Source organism: Schistocerca piceifrons, chromosome 7, assembly GCF_021461385.2.
Source record: "Schistocerca piceifrons isolate TAMUIC-IGC-003096 chromosome 7, iqSchPice1.1, whole genome shotgun sequence".
NCBI classification, from domain to species: domain Eukaryota; kingdom Metazoa; phylum Arthropoda; class Insecta; order Orthoptera; family Acrididae; genus Schistocerca; species Schistocerca piceifrons.
This window is the reverse complement of record NC_060144.1, coordinates 530306639-530328292: the sequence shown is the minus strand read 5'-3', so window position 1 is coordinate 530328292 and position 21654 is coordinate 530306639. Positions and strand designations below refer to the sequence as shown.

Sequence of the window (21654 nt, the reverse complement as noted above, 5' to 3'; positions counted from 1 at the left end):
ACGAACTTATATCATGAACTACATTATTTGATAATGTTTCAATATTACACACAAGATCCTTCACTACCAAGGTGGTGTCATCAGCAAACAGAAATATTTTTGAATCACCTGTAATACTAGAAGGCATATCATTTACATAAATAAGAAACAGCAGTGGCCCCAGCACCGACCCTTGGGGAACGCCCCATTTAACAGTGCCCCATTGGGACTGAACATCATTACCACTCTTCCACCTGGCTTTCATCAGCACCACTCCATAACCGCTGCGACGCACCGTGGATCCATGGAACTGCTTTCTGATGAAGGGGAGTAACGTTCTGTAATCCTCGTGGTGGTTTGTTTCATTGGCTATCTGCCCTCCTTCTTATTTCCTGGTTTGTACCGGTTCCTCAGAGTTTAACTTGGTCGGCTCTTTGGTCATAACTATAGGCAGTAGTATTGTACTAACACACTATCTGTCGTTTCAGAATTTGTCCGACTATTATATTGCCTTTCCTTTCTAGTTTGTACCCGATCATAAATGTTGTAATTAATCAGCTATTTGTCGTAAATGCAGCCCGTAAAATTGTACTAAGGCACAGGTTGCCGTTAAACGAAAGAGGGACCTTGTGGTTAGATTTAGCTGTTAACCGGTTCAATTTTTTGGCTGTAATTGCATTTCTCAGTCATTAGTTAAAATCTAAACATCCCGTTGTACTAAGATCTTGTGATTACACCGAGTGAGTTCTCTTGTAATAAGTGTTCACAATTAATGTTTCAAGACGTTCCTTCAGGGCGGTATTAATAACTGACAATCAGTTTAACTTTGAAAATATTAACAGCCAACTGTTACCAAGGTTTTAGTCAAAATAAAATTGTCAGAAGTGACGGGTTCGGATCCAGTCGCACCTTGGGCGCCGATTGAAATTCAGAGGTTGTTCGCTTTGAAGGAATCCTTATCAATGTCATATTGTTTGCTAACCTGTTTGACATTTAAGCACAGTTTCGCATCTTAATCCCAAAACTTCCGACATACAACTTGCAAATTAGAAGTTAAGTCACTTGTTTTGAGTAATATAATCACTCTTCTCATCAATGGTGATTATATAGTTGTCATGTGTTGCAGAAGGGCATTTGATAAGACCGACTGTATCCAGCGCAGCAGCAAACACCTCTGTTTCACCCGATAACGGTCGGGCTGCAGGTCTGGCCGTCTTGTAATCATTGTCATACTGTTTGCTGTTTTGCAGTACAGCACATCAGATTCCTTTTGCAAATATTAAAAGCTCATTCAACGTAAGGTTTAAGATCAAAAGAATTTTGCAAATTTGTTCATTTTCTTAATGAAAATTTTATGGTTAAATGCTTTTATTATGTGTAACACACAGTTTATATATTGTTAAATGTGTGTGTGGAAAGAAGGTTATATTGGTGGATCTTCCCCTCCACGTTTTCCTTAATTCCAGTAAGTATCACGTATCACTCAGTGCATTCTACATGTTAATCTTCTTCCTCGCTTTTCTGTATTCCAGTTTTTTTATATGAAAGGGATTTGTTATCCCAGAAAGTTATTCCATAGGAGTAGAAATATGCAAAATACGGTGTTTCCATGACTAGCAAGTATACGACGAGAGAGCCGGCCGAAGTGGCCGAGCGGTTCTAGGCGCTACAGTCTGGAACCGCGCGACCGCTACGGTCGCAGGTTCGAATCCTGCCTCGGGCGTAGATGTGTGTGATGTCCTTAGGTTAGTTAGGTTTAAGTAGTTCTAAGTTCTAGGGGACTGATGACCTCAGCAGTTAAGTCCCATAGTGCTCAGAGCCATTTGAACCATATACGACGAGAGAAAATAAAAGAACCGAATTGTTTCAACAGCTTAGTAAAATGGGTCTCCCAATTCAACTTTCCGTCAATATGCACACTCAAAATTTGGAGCATTCTGTCCTGACAACTGCCTCCTGTTCATATGGTACATAAATTGTAAGTTGTCTCTTTGTTGTACAGAACTTACTGTAGTACGTTTTCTCAAAATTCATGAAGACTCCATTAAACAGAACCGCTTAACAATTCATTGAAAATATCATTAACAGTTTGTTGTGGTTTTCTGACTCTGGTGGGATTTTATTGACTATGGAGAAGAGGAGTCGTTGTGCACTTTTTCTTATAGCACTTACCCCTACAAATATTTGTAATTTCAACCCTTTCCTGTTCTGAACAAATTTGGTGGTTCACTGGTCCCAGATCACGGTGTTCTGGTTGATCTGTGTTTCCCAGACAACAGTTGCTCCATTATTCTTTAAGCTAAGTGTTAATATTTCTCTTTGTTGTTCCGCTGTAACCTTGCCGCATGTGCTAGGATATTATGTACTCCTGCTGTCGTAAAGGGCAGTAGCAGGTCTGTCATAAATGTTCAGATATTCACTCACCATTATTACTGATTTAAACATTTTGTCAGTGTCGTATCTTCTTAGTCTCTGGTGATGCGATCAGTGACCCTTTTTACGAATGAGAGGAAGACTTTCTCTTTAGGTGGTTCTTTTTCACTAGAAGCTACAAATCTTATATAATGTAGTGCCATACTTATTACTTTGTCAGAGTAGCCGTTCCTTCTGAAAGCAGTACTTAAATGTTGGAATATGTCCTCCAAGTACTATGGTTCACGGATTCTTTTAGCCCGGTCCACCAACGTTTTGATCGCTTCTCCTGTCTGTTTGGGATGGTGACTACAATTTATGTGAGACTTCGGTGCGGATGGGCATTCTGTAAACTTTGTGCCCTGAAGTTCCGTCGGGTTTTCTAAGTAGCTGTATAAACTAAAATGAAAACTGACCTTCTTTCTCATTTTAAATAGTGAACTTAATATTGGAATTAATGTCATTAGACGTTCTGAGAGTTCTTCTTCTTCATGACTCCACAAAACGAAAGTATCATGAACGTACCGAAACCAACAACACGGTTTCTTCCAGGGCGTCTGAATGGCGGGTTCTTCACTTTTTCCCTTTATAAATGCGCTGAGCGAAGCCGAATGAGTTCCCCGTAGCCACGCCATCAGTTTGGTCGTACAATTTGTTGGAAGTATGTTGTTGTGAGTCTCTGTAGCCTCTGATGCTCTCTCCGCATTAAGAGACGAGACATTAGTCAGAGATCTATGCGTCAGGCCGTGGTCCAATGTCCATATAAACAAAAATCGTCAAGAAATCAAATACCGACCGCGACAGCCTGCGTTGTATGAACATCCGGTTCGCCTGTAAATTAATACACAGCCATTCCGAATTCAAAATTTGATTGCCACGCACTGTTTGGAAATAAACATAAACAACAGAACTGCTATGGATAGAGCAGCGGAAATAGAAAGTGACTGGGGCGTAGTAAGTGTGCCTCTAACGCAATGGGAAGAGGTAAACCCAAGTAGAGGCTTGGTTTGTTTCTATCGTTTTTCTCTAAAAATGCAGCACTAACCAGCCAGGGATAATACCCCGAGTAGCCAGGAGACTCAGATTCTATCAAAAAAGGGAAGAACTAATGTATGAGATTCCCAGAACAAACAACGGCTCAGTGGAATATCAAATCAACAAACAAAATGCCAGCATATCAAAATTATGCCATAAAAATTTGGCTGTTCAGGTACTGTCTGAAACTGGAACATAGGATAATATTAAGTCACTGGAGAGTACTGTGAAACGAGGGCTAGGGGAAGCAGTAAAGCGTGTTAGTAATGTTTGTGTTACGTCATATTTTAATACGGTTACTGTATTTGGAGGAGGAAGAGGATATTAGTGTTTAACGTCCCGTCGACAACGAGGTCATTAGAGACGGAGCGCAAGCTCGGGTGAGGAAGGAATGAGGAAGGAAATCGGCCGTGCCCTTTCAAAGGAACCATGCCGGCATTTGCCTGAAGCGATTTAGGGAAAACTGTATTTGGAACTGGGCACACATTCAGTGGTTTCTGTGGATGATAAAAGCGATAATTTTAAACCAATCAAAGACGTTTTGGCAGAGAATATAGAAATCCAGTCTTTCGTGAAAGTAACGTTTTGTCCAGATGTGTTTATACTTCGAGTCTTTCGTGGAAATAAGTTACATTTTGTCCAAATGTGTTTATACTTCGAGAAGACAATTCGTCCCGTTTCTTACAGTGAAAATTATATTCCTAGTCAATATACTAATCTGGAATAAACAGGCTGTACGTTCTAGTATTAGGAGACTTATATTTTGCTGAATAAGTGAACTAAAGTCATTATATCTGAATCTGTTAAAGTTATTACTTTGCTAATTTTACCAGTTTCTGTATGCTAGAATCAGTAACTTGCCGAACGTGGAATTTTTTATCCTCGATATCCCACAGTGTAATATTTTTGGGCTAATCATTCGATCATGTAAACTTACACAAAAGAAAATAATTATAATCACGTATGTGGTTCAGACAAGTACAGTCGGGAAGCAACTGCTTAAGGTTGCTTCAAATGGCTCTGAGCACTATGTGATTTAACTTCTGAGGTCATCAGTCGCCTAGAACTTAGAACTAATTAAACCTAACTAACCTAAGGACATCACACACATCCACGCCCGAGGCAGGATTCGAACCTGCGACCGTAGCGGTCGCTCGGCTCCAGACTGTAGCGCCTAGAACCGCACGGCCACTCCGGCCGGCACTGCTTAAGGAAGGGAGATTACTTGCAGCTGTCTCACAATACAGTTTTTGATTGTCGGATGATTTGGAGGGGGGGGGGGGAGAGGGGACCAAACAGCAGGGTCATCAGTTCGATTGGATTAGGGAACGATGGGGAAGGGAGTTGGCCGTGTCCTTTGAAAGAAACCATCCCGGCATTTGCCTGAAGCAGTTTTGGAAAATCACGGCAAACCTAAATCAGAATCGCCGGACGCGAATTTGAAACGTCATCCTCATGAATGTGAGTCCACTGTGGTAACCAATGCGCTACCTCACACGGTAGCACGTTTCTGGTCTAACTCTACTTATTGTAATGAATGTATTTGGTTTTCAATGCGACAGTGACATTCACAGTTACCTTTCTAGAATCTAGCAATCTGGCCTACAACATAACCTAATGAAATTCAACCTGGGACAGAAAAGAGTGAAATACAAATATTAATCGCTGTGTCCACATATACCCAATGAAATGACAAACTTGTTGGACAGGTGTGAGTGTAGATAAATGATGCTTAAATGGTTCTCTGTCCTATCGTAGGATGTTATTTAGCCTTCAAAATTTATTTTATACCGTACATACGATCTGAAACAGAAGTTAGAAAAGTTCACACCTATGTAAATGTTCAGCATGTACCTACTTTAATTACGTAATGGATTTGTATATTGTGTGAATGAAATGTTAATGTTAATAACATTTGCTTTTAATATGAAAATGACTGTGTATCTACGAAGCAATTAGGTGACCTTGAAACCAGACTGTCTCAAAACTTGACTAAAACTATTACCAGGTGACAACACTGCGTTAAATCGTGGTATATTCTCCAACTCGTGATAGAAGTGTTATGGCAACGAACCAGGCACGCTTTTATCGTGTGCCAATAAGAGTGCAATATGCTGATGTCTGAGTGAACATTTCAGAGGAAAGAACAGCAGAGGCCATCATGTCGAACAGTTATGCATAATTGTACGTTGTAATTCCCTGAGAATTTTAAAATCTCTCTAAATACCGGGTGATCAAAAAGTCAGTATAAATTTGAAAACTGAATAAATCACGGAATAATGTAGACAGAGAGGTACAAATTGGCACACATGCTTGCAATGACATGGGGTTTTATTAGAACCAAAAAAATACAAAAGTTCAAAAAAATGTCCGACAGATGGCGCTTCATCTGATCAGAATAGCAATAATTAGCATAACAAAGTAAGAGAAAGCAAAGATGATAATCTTTACAGGAAATGCTCAATATGTCCTCCATCATTTCTCAGTAATAGCTGTAGTCGAGGAATAATGTTGTGAACAGCACTGTAAAGCATGTCCGGAGTTATGGTGAGGCATTGGCGTCGGATGTCGTCTTTCAGCATCCCTAGAAATGTCGGCCGATCACGATACACTTGCAACTTCAGGTAGCCCCAAAGCCAATAATCGCACGGACTGAGGTCTGTTGACCTGGGAGGTCAAAAATGACGAAAGTGGCGGCTGAGCACACGATTATCACCAAACAACGCGCACAAATGTTTCACGCATCTAGCAATATGGGGTGGAGCGCCATCCTGCATAAGCGTCGTACGTCCCAGCAGGTGTTTATCAGCCTGGCTGGAGATGATGCGATTCTGTAACATATCGGCGTACCTTTCACCCGTCACGGTAGCAGTTACAAAACCAGAATCACGCATTTCCTCGAAGAAGAAAGGCCCGATAACGGCAGATGTGGTAAATTCAACCCATACCGTGACTTTCTCGTCGTGCAATGGAGTTTCCAAGACAGTTCTAGGATTTTTGGTAGCCCAAATTCGGCAGTTGTGGGCGTTGACAGACCCTCGGAGCGTGAAATGAACTTCGTCGATCCACAACACGTTACTCAACCAATCGTCACCTTCCGCCATCTTTTGTAACGCCGCAAATGCCCTCCGCTTCACTAAATCGCCAGGAAACAGTTCATGATGCCGATGGATTTTGTACGGATAGCATCGGAAGGTACGCCTAAGTGCCTACCAAACAGTAGCTGTCTCAGCAGCATTACGCCTTGTGCTCGGTCGGCCACTACGGGGTCTATCGTCTAAACAACCCGTGGCTTGGAACTTCGAAATCATTCTCGCCACAGCTGCATATGTCAACGGACCTTTACCTGTTCGAATCCCCTTCCTATGGCGATAGGATCGTAACGCTGAGCTAGCACATTCCCCATTCTGATAATACAGCTTCCCTAAAAGCGCCTTTTCTGGTAACGTCAACATGCTGCGACTGCTGGCGCATCTGATTCTCTCTCTCATTACAGTTCCTTTTATACAGAATTGTCATGCGCACTCACTGACGTTTTGCTTCAAATGGTTCAAAGGGCTCTGAGCACTATGGGACTTAACAGCTGTGGTCATCAGTCCCCTAGAACTTAGAACTACTTAAACCTAACTAACCTAAGGACATCACACACATCCATGCCCGAGGCAGGATTCGAACCTGCGACCGTAGCAGTCGCGCGGCTCCGGACGGACTGCGCGCCTAGAACCGCGAGACCACCGCGGCCGGCGACGTTTTGCTGTCCAGCACCATCTGTCGGACATTTTGTGAACATGTTTTTTTTTTTGTTCTAATAAAACCCCATGTCATTCCAAGCATGTGTGCCAATTTTTACCTCTCTATCTACATTATTCCGTAGTTTATTAAGTTTTCAAATTTATACTGACGTTTTGCTCACCCGGTATAATTTCGCTGACAAAATTTGCACAGTGCCGTTTCCTCTTCCGCTTGTTGTGAGAGTTGTTAGCAGTTGCAACATTGTTGCACTTGACATAAAAGTTTTCTGGGTGTGTTACCGCGTCATAATGTATAAAACTACTGCTGCTGCAGAAAATGCAACATTTCGGCCACAGTTGCAGCGGCCAGTAGACCCAGAAGAAGGTCGCTACAACCGTGACCGAAACGTTGTATTTTCTGCAGCAGCAGTAATTTTATACATTAGGACCCGGTACCACACCCAGAAGACGTTTATGTCGAAGGTTGTACTTGTGTGTAAGGTAAGTCAAGAAATAAATATGAACAATAAGTAATGCATATTTGAATAATATTCTTGTTTAATAGTTTACTGGAAACAGCTATTATTCTTATACTTGCATTTTGTATAAATATGCGAGATCTGGTTTCGGCGAAGTTATAAGAGTATACAACTTCAATATACTTAGGTAACATTAAGCGTCATTCAAAAATGAGTTATAAAACTGAATATCATTTTTCTATAAAAATAGACTTCATCGTTTTCATCTTCATGACTAGAAATTCGTTTCTGAGCAGTTCGTATTTCTTGCTACTTGTGCATACGCACAGATACACACACACACACACATGTACACACGCAAAAACATGCAGAGCGTTCTTTTGAACGCTTAGAGTCTGTCATTATATCTCGTGATCACAAGAGATGAGTCCCACGTCTTCTTCTCTGGTACATTCATCAACACCTGAAAAGAGACAAAAGAACAATTACCTACGTTATTTAACCTATGTGTAAATGTTAAAAAGCAAATGTATGAGACTGAGGTGTCATTACTTCTGTTACTCATTATTAGCAACATTACTAGCGACACTGATACGTTAAATTTCAGAGCGTATTTTCTAAATTTCTGTACACCATCCCTGGTCCTAGCGTTTTTACCTTCACCAGTTTATATTACGTTGAGTGTGACACTCCTATACTCATTTTCAACAACTTGAAGCGATCAACTAACGTGAACGTTACCAGCATTCATACGAACTCTGACAGAGCGTTCTTGTGCCAGTATGCATAACGGAAACTCATCACTGTTGGGGATTTTAAAATTTAGTCCATATGTCGCCCCTTCCGAACATCATCATTCTGTGGCACTTAAGACGATGCTTTCCCACGCGTTATGTAGCTCTTGGAATTTAGGTTGCCATCTTTCTATATTGTACCAAGAGCATTTGCTAGCGTACATTCATCTCTGCGACACGAGGAAACCTGATTTCGATCAGTCTCGTTACACAGCTCTCTAACTATAATGACAGTGAAACGGAACTTTACAGAAAAGGGCAAAATACTAAAAGTCTTTACCCAAACCTTTTAACAGAGGAAGATTACACTGTAGTGTCTCTTTCAAATCGTCTCACGGACGAAAAATGGCTGTTATCCAAGTAATTGACATGGTATGGAAAAACAACTGAAATCGGCCAACAGAGGAGCTGATAAGATACCAATACGATTCTACATGCACAATGCGAAATTACTTGCTCCTCTTCTAACAGCAGTGTGTGGTAGGCCTTTGGAAGAGCAAACTGTTACTGATGGTTGAAAAAAAAAGATACAGGTCAATCCCATTTTCAAGAAGGTTCGTCGAACAGACGCACAAACCTATAGGAGTATATCTATGACGTCCGTCAGCTGTAGAATTTTGGGACATGTTTTATGCTCGCTTGTTATGGTACTTCCGGAGGCCGGAAATCTCCTCTGCAGGAAATAACGATCGAGTAAAACCCAGCTCACACTGTTTGACCACGAGACCTAGAAGGCAGTAGATACAGGTTCCCAGGCCGATGTATTGCTTGACTTCCGGAAGGCATTCGATACCAGTTCTACACTGCCGCCTAATACAAAAAAAATTAAAAAGAATAGGAGCGTACGAAATATCAGATTAACTATCTGACTCGACTGAAGAGTTACTCAAAAACTGAACAGTGCATATCACTCTGAACGGACAGAAGTCTTCATATGTAAAACTAACTTCGGGAGTGCATCAGGGGACTGTTACAGGATGATTACTTTCCGCAATATACAGGGTGAAAATATTAACTTGACAAACCCGAATAACTCGGAAAATAAGCTTCAAACCAAAAAATGTGTAGAATACGAAGTTGATTATTTTCGAGGGGATATCTGCTGGTCCTGAAATTAGACCGCCACCCCAGCCCCCTGGGGGTAGGGCGGGAGCAACTTTAAAATTTCAAATGGAAACCCCCATTTTTTGTTGCAGAATCAGATTATACATAAAAGAACTACGTACATTATGTCTTAAACATTTCTTTTGATAATTGGTAGTTGGCGCTGTAATTCAAGAAAATCCATGTTCTCATTTTACGTGGAAAATGGTTACGGATAAATAAAAAATACACTACTGGCCATTAAAATTGTTACATCACGATGATGACGTACTACAGACGCGAAATTTAATCGGCAGGAAGAACATGCTGTGATATGCAAATCATTAGCTTTTCAGAGCATTCACACAAGGTTCGAGCCGGTGGCGACACCTAAAACGTGCTGACATGAGGAAAGTTTCCAACCGATTTCTCATACACAAACAACAGTTGACTGACGTTGCCTGGTGAAACGTTGTTGTGATGCCTCGTGTAAGGAGGAGAAATGCGTACCATCACGTTTCCAACTATGATAAAGGTCGGATTGTAACGTACCGCGATTGCGGTTTATCGTATCGCGACATTGCTACTCGCGTTGGTCGAGGTCCAATGACTGTTAGCAGAATATGGAATCGGTGGGTTCGGAAGGGTAATACGTAACGCCGTGCTGGATCCCAACGGCCTCGTATCACTAGCAGTCGAGATCACAGGCATCTTATCCGCGTGCCTGTAATGGATCGTGCAGACACGTCTCGATCCCTGAGTCATTAGATGGGGACGTTTGCAAGACAAAAACCATCTGCACGAACAGTTCGACGACGTTTGCAGCAGGATGGACTATCAGCTCGGAGAACACGGCTGCGGTTATCCTTGACGCTGCATCACAGACAGGAGCGCCTGCGATAGTGTACTGAACGACGAACCTGGGTGCACGAATGGCAAAACGTCATTTTTTCGGATGAATCCAAGTTCTGTTTACAGCATCATGATGGTCGCATCCGTGTTTGGCGGCATCGAAGTGAACGCACATTGGAAGCGTGTATTCGTCATCGCCATACTGGTGTATCAGCCGGGGTGATGGTATGGGGTGCCATTGGTTACACGTCTTGGTCACCTCTTGTTCGCATTGACGGCACTTTGAACATTGGACGTTACATTTCAGATGTGTTACGACTCATGGCTCTACCCTTCATTCGATCCCTGCGAAACCCTACATTTCAGCAGGATAATGCACGACCGCATGTTGCAGGTCCTGTACGGGTCTTTCTGGATACAGAAATTGTTCGACTACTGACCTGGCCAGCACGTTCTCCAGATCTCTCATCAATTCAAAACGTCTGGTCAATGGTGGCCGAGCAACTGGCTCGTCACAATACGCCAGTCACTAATCTTGATGAACTGTGGTATCGTGTTGAAGCTGCATGGGCAGCTGTACCTGTACACGCCATCCAAGCTCTGTTTTGCTCAATGCCCAGGCGTATCAAGGCCGTTATTACGGCCAGAGGTGGTTGTTGTGGGTGCTGATTTCTCAGGATCTATGCAGCCAATTAGCGTGAAAATGTAATCACATGTCAGTTCTAGTATAATATATTTGTCCAATGAATACCTGTTTATCATCTGCATTTTTCTTGGTGTTGGATTTTTAATGGCCAGTAGTGTACTAATTTACTTCATAAATTTTGATTCGCTAAAGCTAAAACTCTCCCTCTCTCCACATAGAGTGAGGTTTGAGGCAGCGGAATTAGAGTTTTGGAAATGTTGACCACGAAACAAACAAGTAGATCCGAAACTTTATTAACTGTACCACTGTAGGAACTGGAGAAAAATCAAAGTAGCGTCTAGCATTACGATACAATACATTGTTTGCGCGGCAACAAACGTTATGTGTATGAAAAGAGAATGTTACAACAGAGCTGCTTCTCCATGTTTTTCGCTTAAAAATGAATCTAAATGACGTAGGTCCAGAAATGTTGCCAACATTATTGAGTTACGTAATTATCATTTGTTCATTTGTTCTACAACAGTTTCTGGAGTTGGCCTATGTTCGTAGCAGTCTTACTCTACACATTTTTACTTTGTTTGGATGCTAATGACATCCACAATATCATCTCAAATGTGAAGGTTGTCGTGAATACTGTAAGTATACTGCGTGGAGTGGCTAACGAAGAAGTCATGACCTACGTCTCTTTGTGTTTAGACCTTCCCACGAATGTACTCTCGCCAGGATGAGACGTTTATGCTAGCAGTTTTGCTGTAGATGGTAATCTCTTGCTATCAACGGTGCACTTCGAGTTACATTACTGTCGCGTTGGGTACCCAAATCTAACATCAAATTGACACGTACTACACGTGTGCATAAAATTGATCTCTAACACTTGTATAATTGGGATACGGTAAGCATAATGGTCAGTGCCGGCATAACAGGTTTTTGACTTCGTTAGTCTGCACGGCACTGAAATCGTACGGCAACTGCATACAGATGTCACTCGAAACCCTCTCAGTGACGTATTGTCAGCTGAAGGAGCCAGTAAGCCGCTTTGTCTCACACTCTCCTTTTTCATGGTTTTGAGCGCTTCTGATATAAGGTAAATTCTCACTTCGAGCATTTATTACAAAATTTACATAGTAAGTTGGGTTTCCTTAACAAAAAAAAAAAATGGAAATTAGCGTGTTGCATCGTTGACCGGGAGGTCCCTAGTCGGAGAAGTTCGCCCGCCAAGTGTAAGTTTTATTTCATTCGACGCCACATTGGGAGACTTGCGAGCCGGTGGTGAGGATGAAATGATGATGAGGACAACACAACACCCAGTCCCCGAGCAGAGAAAATCTCCAACCCGGCCTGGAATCGAACCCGGGTCCGCTTGCATGAGTGGCGAGCACGATATCACACAGCTAGGCAGGCGGGCAGGTTTCCCTAACATATTTTTGTTGCTTCATTGGAGGTCGTAGTCAATTAATAACTGTTACGGAATGACGTCTGTGTGCGTACAGGGGGCACCCAGTGACCAACATAACCGTCGCTATACCCAAGCTGTCCTCCCCTTCTTACTGTATGAACGTACAGTGAATGGAATAATAACAAACGATGAATCATAATAACAGTGATAATAGTAATGATAATTATAATAATGAGCCTGTGACACGTATTAAATAACAAAAGTAATTTATTTTTTGACTACAGCTATAGTATATACATATAAATTCCAACGAGACAGGAAATAATGGGGTTCAAGTGACATGAAGAGAACAATTAAGGTAATTAATGATGGCATTTGTTTCAAAACTGCTGCAACCAACTACTGAATTTGAAGAAATGCGTTGAAGAAGAGAGTTCTGGAGATAATACTAACAACAGGAATATTTTCGGAGGGTTTCAGTCCGTTTTAACCTCAAAACAAGAAAATTTACAGTCGTCTCCTGGTCCTGGAGACATTTCTCGACATGACAGTTAACGATCTGCAATGCTCAACATTGCGCCTGGCAGGGAGGAATAATCTTCCTCCTAATTTCAGACGAAGGCCCAAATGGCTGGACGGGAATGGATTGCTGGTTTCCAAGAAAATGGTTTTCTACACATTGAATTTGAGTCCACGTTCCCCGTGATGTGCCATGTAGGCCTGTACTAATGGTGAGGACAAAAGTGACTTTTTATACGAAAACTGTGCCCTAGATGTTTTGCATCACTTCAGCTTTTCGCAGTGGTAGTAAAAAGTTTTTCCTGAAAAAAATGACAGTTATATTATGATAGAATGTTTTACTCTCAACATACAATTTGTATGGTAAAGTTAGTCTTTCTCAGTATACATTTTCAAAGGTAAAATAGATTTTCTCAATATATTTATTCGCTATGCAGTCATTATGTCCTACTCCTTCTGACGCAATGGCCACTTGGGTATCTTTCGAATGATTGATTATTTTATGTGCTTTCCTCTGGCCACTGAAAATGTGAAAAAATGACACATATCTGATGATAGTGACAGTTACACTGTGATTTTCAAGTTTCTTGGTCGTTTATAACATAGCTACAAAAGTTATAATCTTAAGGGGTCCGTTATCTATATTTTTCGGTCCATCTTATCTCTGGTGTCAAATACCAAAGGCTGTATTGCTGTCCGGTATAGCTATAATGCAGACGATCTCAAAGTGGTATTTACAGCTTAAGAGTCTCTCTCCCCTGACATCTATATGCTCCTACAGAGCCTATTCGATTGCTGGCTCCAGAAACAGTTGAATGGTGCCTGCAGTCGAACTTCCCATCACGACAGCCCCTCAGTGTTGCAGTCAAAAACACGTCTTATGGTATGCGATAGGATTTAAAGTTCTTGCAATTCCTCCTGATCTGGTCCCATTTGGGCTTGCCTTTGTAAGACTATGATATGACAATTTTCCGTAGTGTTCTAAATGGGTGAAAAGCTAATTGATGGAACAGAAATCACAAGAAGGGTGTGAAGTTGGTGTTCTCACACAATGATAGCCGGACGCGATTTGAAAGTAACAACAGTCGATATTTGCTGTTTTGTACAGTGTTGGACATTCCTGCTCGCAGCAGGCAAACCGATATTAACAAATCGGATGGTGCGCTGGTGGACCTCGAACGCCATTGTCACTGAAGACTTTGTATCTGCATCTGTTTTGTATGTGTAGCACGGCAGCTGCTGTATATAGTGAAAATGAAAAGCCGTGGCTAAAACACACCTACATTGTGTTGTAATTCATTACTTTCTCAAGACTAGTGGTGCCCTCAGGCCAGTCTCAGGTGCCGCGTGGATATTACACAACGTCACTGGGCTATGATATTTGAGTGTGTTACCCCTCTTTTGTTAATAAATTGCTATGTATACATCAGTCACAAGATGAAAGGGTGCCTTTTCTAATGTTGATCAGAGAGTCACTAAGATCAGCACCTGTCAAGTGGCAAAAAATTTCACATTTCCCACTCTTAAACAGCTTCAGAGGCTTCCAGAATGAGATTTTCACTCTGCAGCGGAGTATGCGCTGATATGAAACTTCCTGGCAGAATAAAACTGTGTGCCGGACCGAGACTCGAACTCGGGACCTTTACGTTTCGCGGGCAAGCGCTCTACCAACTGAGCTACCCAAGCACGACTCACGCCCCGTCCTCACAGCTTTACTTCTGGCAGTACCTCGTCTCCTACCTTCCAAACTTTACAGAAGTTCTCCTGCGAACCTTGCAGAACTAGCACCCCTGAAAGAAAGGATATTGCGGAGACATGGCTTAGCCACAACCTGGGGGATGTTTCCAGAATGAGATTTTCACTCTGCAGCGGAGTGTGTGCTGATATGAAGCTGTGAGGACGGGGCGTGAGTCGTGCTTGGGTAGCTCAGTTGGTAGAGCGCTTGCCCGCGCAACGCAAAGGTCCCGAGTTCGAGTCTCGGTCCGGCACACAGTTTTAATCTGAGAGGAAGTTTCAGCTTCAGAGGCATTTAATATAGCTACTGTATTTTCTTGTGACTGATATCATATTGTTAATATTTATATGATTTATGCTAATGTTGCGTGTACCTACTTCAGCTGTTATTTTTTTTATCATTCTGGCTTAGTTAGTTACCCATTGACTATGCAGATGACTACTGTACGATCTATAATTCTTGTTTATTTTTAATGTTGGTTTGTTAAAATCCATGTACACAGGAAGAAATTGGTTAAGGCAGAAATTAGTCCTGAATAGATAACACAGAACGGTACAATAGTTTTATATTTTCCACTCTAGTATTTCTCTCGGCTCTTAACTCAAATATTCATTTTGGCAGTAAACAAAGAGGGGAAAACAGCTTGTTTCATTAATTGAGACATCGTAGTCAGCATCAAAATTCTTTATACCAACGCGAGGCACCCTCAATGGCACGGAGACCTCAGGGATTTTTTTCTAAGAGAAAAATTTTTTCTCAAAGAATCAAGATATTTTGCTGATGAAGTATTTATCTACGTGTGGGACATTTAATGTGACTATTGACGGAAGACAAGAGAAGAAATAGTCAAACGAATGTTTTTCTAATGGTGAAGAAATGAATTGAGTACACTGACAACCATGTTTTCCAGGTGTGTAATAGCTCATCAGGAACCGCTAATCTTTGTTACACCCATCAGCGTTTTCGTAGTGGAATTTGACTAACCTGCTGCATGTGTTCCGGCGTGAAACATAAGGAATTAATGTTTTGTCTCCTCCAGCTTTTATTGGGGATGTGGCCTCCTCCGTAGCGTCATAATTCCCGCAAATTACCTGTAAAAAGAAGAATTATCGTGACATAGGGTGCCTTACTGGAGAGAGAGGGCGGGCGTAAAGCATACAACGTAGGTGCTTTGTGAGATCTCACCTGCCAAGCCCCGGGTCTCGATCCCCGGACCTGGCCAGTGGACGGAAGCTCGTCCCTCCCTGCGGGTCAGCACGGCAGGCCTCGTCACATATCCGAATCTGAAACATTTGAACGTTTAGAGAGTCAGAAGAACCAGCAGACTGGTCAGATCAACAAACAGTATTGTCTTCACAGGTTGCCAGACTGCGAGAGTACAAGAATGATATTTTTCTGAGTGTACAAAAGTACTAACGTACAGTCTCGTGGAGATGCGATATAATAGAAGAGCAACTGCAAAGATAATGCAAGACTAAAACACCAGTGGAAAACAGCAAGATTGTATTTCATGGTCTGAATGCCAAAGGATAATACTGTAAAATACTGTGCATTGGAATTGTGTGTATCAGGAGCGGAATTTTCTGACGTACGCGAGTACCTTTTTAACATTTACGCCTGCCGAGTTATGGTATTCATTTTGTTTTTCTTTGCATGGATCTATATCATTTACTCTGTCGCAATAGAAAGAGCCTTCTAAGAGGATCCCAACGACATTTGCAACTTAATCACGTAATAACAAGGTAACAGAGGCACAAATCACCGCCCCGCCGTCAGGTAAAAGGAATTCATTAAAGTCAGCCCTATGGTACTAAATCTAGAAAGGCAGCAAAATCAGATACAGTTAGTGTATTTATTATTATAAGCGTCTTATAAAGTACTTCAGCTGTGGACCCTGAGCATTGATAGATACTGTTAAAGCAATTTCCCAGTCACAGTACTACATGTTGAATTTCATCTAGACTTACCGCAGCAGAGATCCATGTCGCATAGCTTTTGACACCGTTAGTGCTGACCGGGGTGGTCAAGCGGTTCTAGGTGCTACGGTCGCAGGTTCGAATCTTGCCTCGGGCATGGATATGTGTGATATCCTTAGGTTAGTTCGGTTTATGTAGTTCTAAGTTCTAGGGGACTGATGACCTCAGAAGTTAAGTCCCATGGTACTCAGAGCCATTTGAACCCCGTTAGAAGTCGACAGTGTTTACTTATGGACTCCTTGTTTTACCTTTGATAAAAGTACGCAAGTGTTCAGTCTGGTAAGCGCGCAGCACATTTTGTGGAGCTATCTGCCAGATTAAAACTGTGCGCTCTACTAGGACTTCAACCTCACTCGTATACATGACCCATGACCCGCACTCACAGCTTTACTTCCGCCAATACCTGACCTCCTATCTTCAAAACTTCACAGCCCACAGTGGCCACACAGCAAGTTCTTTGCTTTCCACTTGACATAACCAGTGTGTATTTTGAATTGACCCATAGTCATACTGCGAAGAATGACCTGTCCATGATTTGAAAACTATGCTTTATCCATAAACCATATCTTTCACTGAAGCGAAGCATCAGTTTGAAGTTTTCGTAGACACCATTCAGAAAGTCGTGATGCATGACTTTTTGAGGGAGGAGACAGCGGTCATAATGTAATTTATTAAATAAAGAATTCTTAATGTAAAAATATTTTAATGCCTAGACGGCAATTTTCATTATAAAATTAAAGCACGATGACTAATTTCGGTTGTTTTGCTACAACCATCTTCAAATCTGTAAACGAATGGAGGAAAAGCAGCCTAAGAAAATTTTGTACAATAATGTACGAAATAAAACTATTTATAACATCCGAACAAACTATATGACAGCCAACTCCAAATGTAAAAATCAACAAGTAACAAATTCACTTAACAGTGCTGTGTACGTAATATGTTACTGCTTTTAAGATCACACACCAAACAAATAGTACAAAATCGGTTATGTGCATTGAAAAACATCATCATAAACCTGCTGAAAGAATTTTAAACCAAAAATCTCAAAAAGCTTATATCTAAATCCACATAAATTTTACAATTATAAAATTAACAGGGAAGTGAAGTTAGAGGACAACTCGGGGACGCTGCGTTATGTTACTACTTTGCAACATGCCGTATGTAACAAACTCGTAACCAAAGACAAAAATCCAGAAATTTTGTACCAAATCCTAATGATTTTAAAACTATAAAAATAACAAGAGAATGAAGTTAAAATTACAGCAACATGGTATCGTTTCACAGTTCGTAGGATTTTTGTTTTGCATACGGCTCGTTGCCAGTTAATTATATAACATAGCTTCCCTACCTTGTAATTTTAACTTCAGTCTCAATTTTAACATTTGCTTGGATTAAGATATAAACTTATTAAGATTTCTCGTCTTAAATTCTTTCAGCCGCTTTGCTACCTGGCTCGCTCGCTATGTAGTTTTTAACCACCTATTCTCATAGTCTTGTTAGCCCGTAACGCGAATGAATGTCATTGAATGACTACAGCCAATGATGGTGGTTTTCAATGTTTTTTACTGTTCTTTTCCCTACGATTTGATTGCTATGCCATCCTAAAACCGGTAAGATATTGCTTAAACAACACTGTTAAGGGGATTTGTTACATGTTCACTTTTACTTGCATTTCGTTCAGATTTTTCTAAGGTAACTTTTCTTCCATTTCTTTACAGATCTGAAGATGGCTGTGGGACGCAACCGAAACTAATCATCGTGCTATAATTGTGTAACGAAAATCGCGGTCTAGATATTAAAAGCTTTTACATTAAAATTTTTTATTCTGTTAGTCATTGAGAAACCTGTAACCGATTTTGAAAACAATTGCCATGATGCTGACGATTTAGAGAAATGCAAACAGAATGAAACGCGTTGGAATGTTGTACTCACAGAACACTCATACGGTTGATCCCACTCGCACATCAAGCTGCATCGCAGAGACGTGTGTTTGTTTGTAATCGTTGTTAGTTGCATTTCTCTCAACGGTTACTGTTTTTCTTGTGATACTCTATTCTTCATATATCCAGTTTATTGAAATACTTTTACATTTGCAGAGATTGAGTGCGGGAACTTGCCATCATTAGGTTACATTTCATCACTTACCTGCACCGCTACTCCAACAATATGTTGAAATTCACGATAAAGGAAATGCACGCCCACTTTTACTGCTGTCGTATTCATTGTGCAAGTCGTAATAGCCTGATAACTACAGCAGCAGAAAACAGATCGATGGGCCTCAGAAGCACCTGAGTTACGTGCTTTCTTAAATTTTCGTGCAGTAGAATTAACGTTCATGGGACCTCTTCTCTTTAGAGCTAGACAGTGGCTTGTTGCTCTGTTATTTTGTTACTATTGTACCAAGTTCCAAACATGTTACGTCGCTGACACTGTCTTCCAAGTTGCTTTCCAATGTCACAGAATGGAGTATACAGTTCCAGTAAAAACAAATAAATAAATAAATAATTAAATGACGGGCAGTGCCATACTCTGCAGATTTACTCTTTTTGGATGTAATTTCGATCAGTGATCTTAGCTGCTTCACGGTGTATGTAAATGTAAATGCAATGAGCCCCGTCGATGTTCTACTTCCATGTCCTACCTATTATTATTATTGTTGTTGTTGGTGCCGTCTCCAGTCAGAAGACTGTTTTGATTCATCTCTCTACGCTAATCTATCCTGTGTAAATCTCTACATCTCCAAATAAGTTTTACAACGTACATCCATTTGAAGCTGTTTATTGTATTCATGCCTAGTTTGCCTCTATTATTTTTACCTCCCACTCTCCCCTCCAGTACTAAACTGCTGGCCGCATCGTGTCTCAGAATGTATCGAGTTGAGCTACAGGTTTATTTTCACGCCAGTTCTATTCAGTTACGCGAGCTTCCCATCTGATCTTCAGCATTCTCTTGTAGCACCACATGTCAAGATCTTCTGTCTCTTCTTGTCTCGGCCGCTTATCGTTACACTGTTGTACTACACCGCACACCAGGCAAACGCCTTCAATAAAGACTTCCTGATACTTCAAATGGTTCAAATGGCTCTGAGCACTATGGGACTCAACTGCTGTGGTCATAAGTCCCCTAGAACTTAGAACTACTTAAACCTAACTAACCTAAGGACAGCACACACATCCATGCCCGAGACAGGATTCGAACCTGCGACCGTAGCGGCCGTGCGGTTCCAGACTGTAGCGCCTTTAACCGCTCGGCCACTCCGGCCGGCTCCTGATACTTCAGTTTATATTACATGTTAGCAAAGTCCTCTTTTACAAAATCGCTTTCCTTGCCATTTGCGTTCTACATTTTATACACTGTCTACTTCGGACTCGTAAGTTATATTACTATCAAAACAGGAAAACTCGTCTGCGACTTTCAACGCCACATTTCGTTATATAATTGCCTCAACATTGCCTGATTTAATTGGAATCGTTTCTTTCATGAAGAAAGAAGCAGGCTTGGTTGCAGTGTTAAATTTTTGTTATTTCCAAATGAAGTGTTTTACTTAGGCAAATTTGGACTGGCTGATCTTTGGTAACGATCGGAAATGGGATACTGCGCGTAAAACTTCCAGGTGGTAAATGCCCCTTGCCAAAGCCTTAAAACCACTTCCCGGTGTCATTACGGCATGTGGTGCAGTCCAATGCAAACCAAAGAGGATCAGGTCTACAGAGAATCTTGAGTATGATGTGTGCAGTCAGAATAGCACTACCCCTTCGGAATGTTTATGATGTAAAGATTCAGTGTAGGACTGAATCCGTTTGGTTTGCACTGGACTGAACCACATTCCGTAATAAGGCCACCGCACAGTCTTTTTAAAGCTTTGACAAGAGGCATTTACATGCTTGGATATATTATGTGGGGTATCCCATGTACCGATCGCTATCAGATGTCAGCTAATCTGAAGATGCTTGAATAATAATGAAACGTATCATTGTAAAAACATGAAAATTGTAACACTGCAATCGAGACTGCTTATTTCTTCGTATCATACATATCTACATCTACATCCATACTTCGTAAGCCACCTGACGGTGCGTGGCGGAGGATACTTTGAATACCTCTATCGGTTCTCCCTTCTATTCCAGGCTCGTATTGTTCGTGGAAAGAAAAATTGTCGGTATGCCTCTGTGTGGGCTCTAATCTCTCTGATTTTATCCTCTTCGCGAGATATACGTAGGAGGGAGCAATATACTGCTTGACTTCTCGGTGAAGGTATGTTCTCGAAAATTCAACAAAAACCCGTACCGAGCTACTGAACGTCTCTGTTGAAGTCTTCCACTGGAGTTTATCTGTCATCTCCGTAACTCTTTCGCGATTACTAAATGATCCTATAACGAAGCGCGCTGCTCTCCGTTGCATCTTCTCTATCTCTTCTATCAACCCTATCTGGTACGGATCCCACACTGGTGAGCAATATTCAAGCAGTGGGGGAACAAGTGTACTGTAAACTACTTCCTTTTCTTCGGATTGCATTTCCTAAGGATTTTTCCAATGAATCTCAGTCTGGAATCTGCTTTACCAACGATCAACTTCATATGTTCAATCCATTTTAAATCACTCCTAATGCCTATTGCCAGATAATTTATGGAATTAACTGCTTCCAGTTGCTGATCTGCTATATTGTAGCCAAATGATGAAGGATCTTTGTTTCTATGTATTCGCAGCACATTACACTCGTCTACATTGAGATTCAATTGCCATTCCCTGCGCCGTGCAGATCATCCTGCATTTCAGTACAATTTTCCATTGTTACAACCTCTTGATATACTACAGCATCATCCTCAAAAAGCCTCAGTGAACTTCCGATGTCATCCACAAGGTCATTTATGTATATTGTGAATAGCAACGGTCCTACGACACTCCCCTGCGGCACACCTGAAATCACTCTTACTTCGGAAGACTTCTCTCCATTGAGAATGACATGCTGCGTTGTGTTATCTACGAACTTGTCAATCCAAACACACAATTGGTC

At 41.4% G+C, this 21654-nt stretch overlaps 1 protein-coding gene across 1 annotated transcript in view; it reads right to left on the bottom strand.

Moving 5' to 3' along the window:
* Positions 1-7740: 7740 nt before the first annotated feature.
* Positions 7741-21654, bottom strand: part of LOC124804941 — a 309377-nt gene continuing 295463 nt past the window's right edge. The window contains exons 7-9 of the mRNA XM_047265326.1: positions 15847-15944; positions 15646-15752; positions 7741-8099 (exon numbers count right to left, since the gene is read on the bottom strand). The gene's annotated coding sequence lies outside the window, so the exon portion shown is untranslated. The remainder of the gene's footprint in view (positions 8100-15645; positions 15753-15846; positions 15945-21654) is intronic.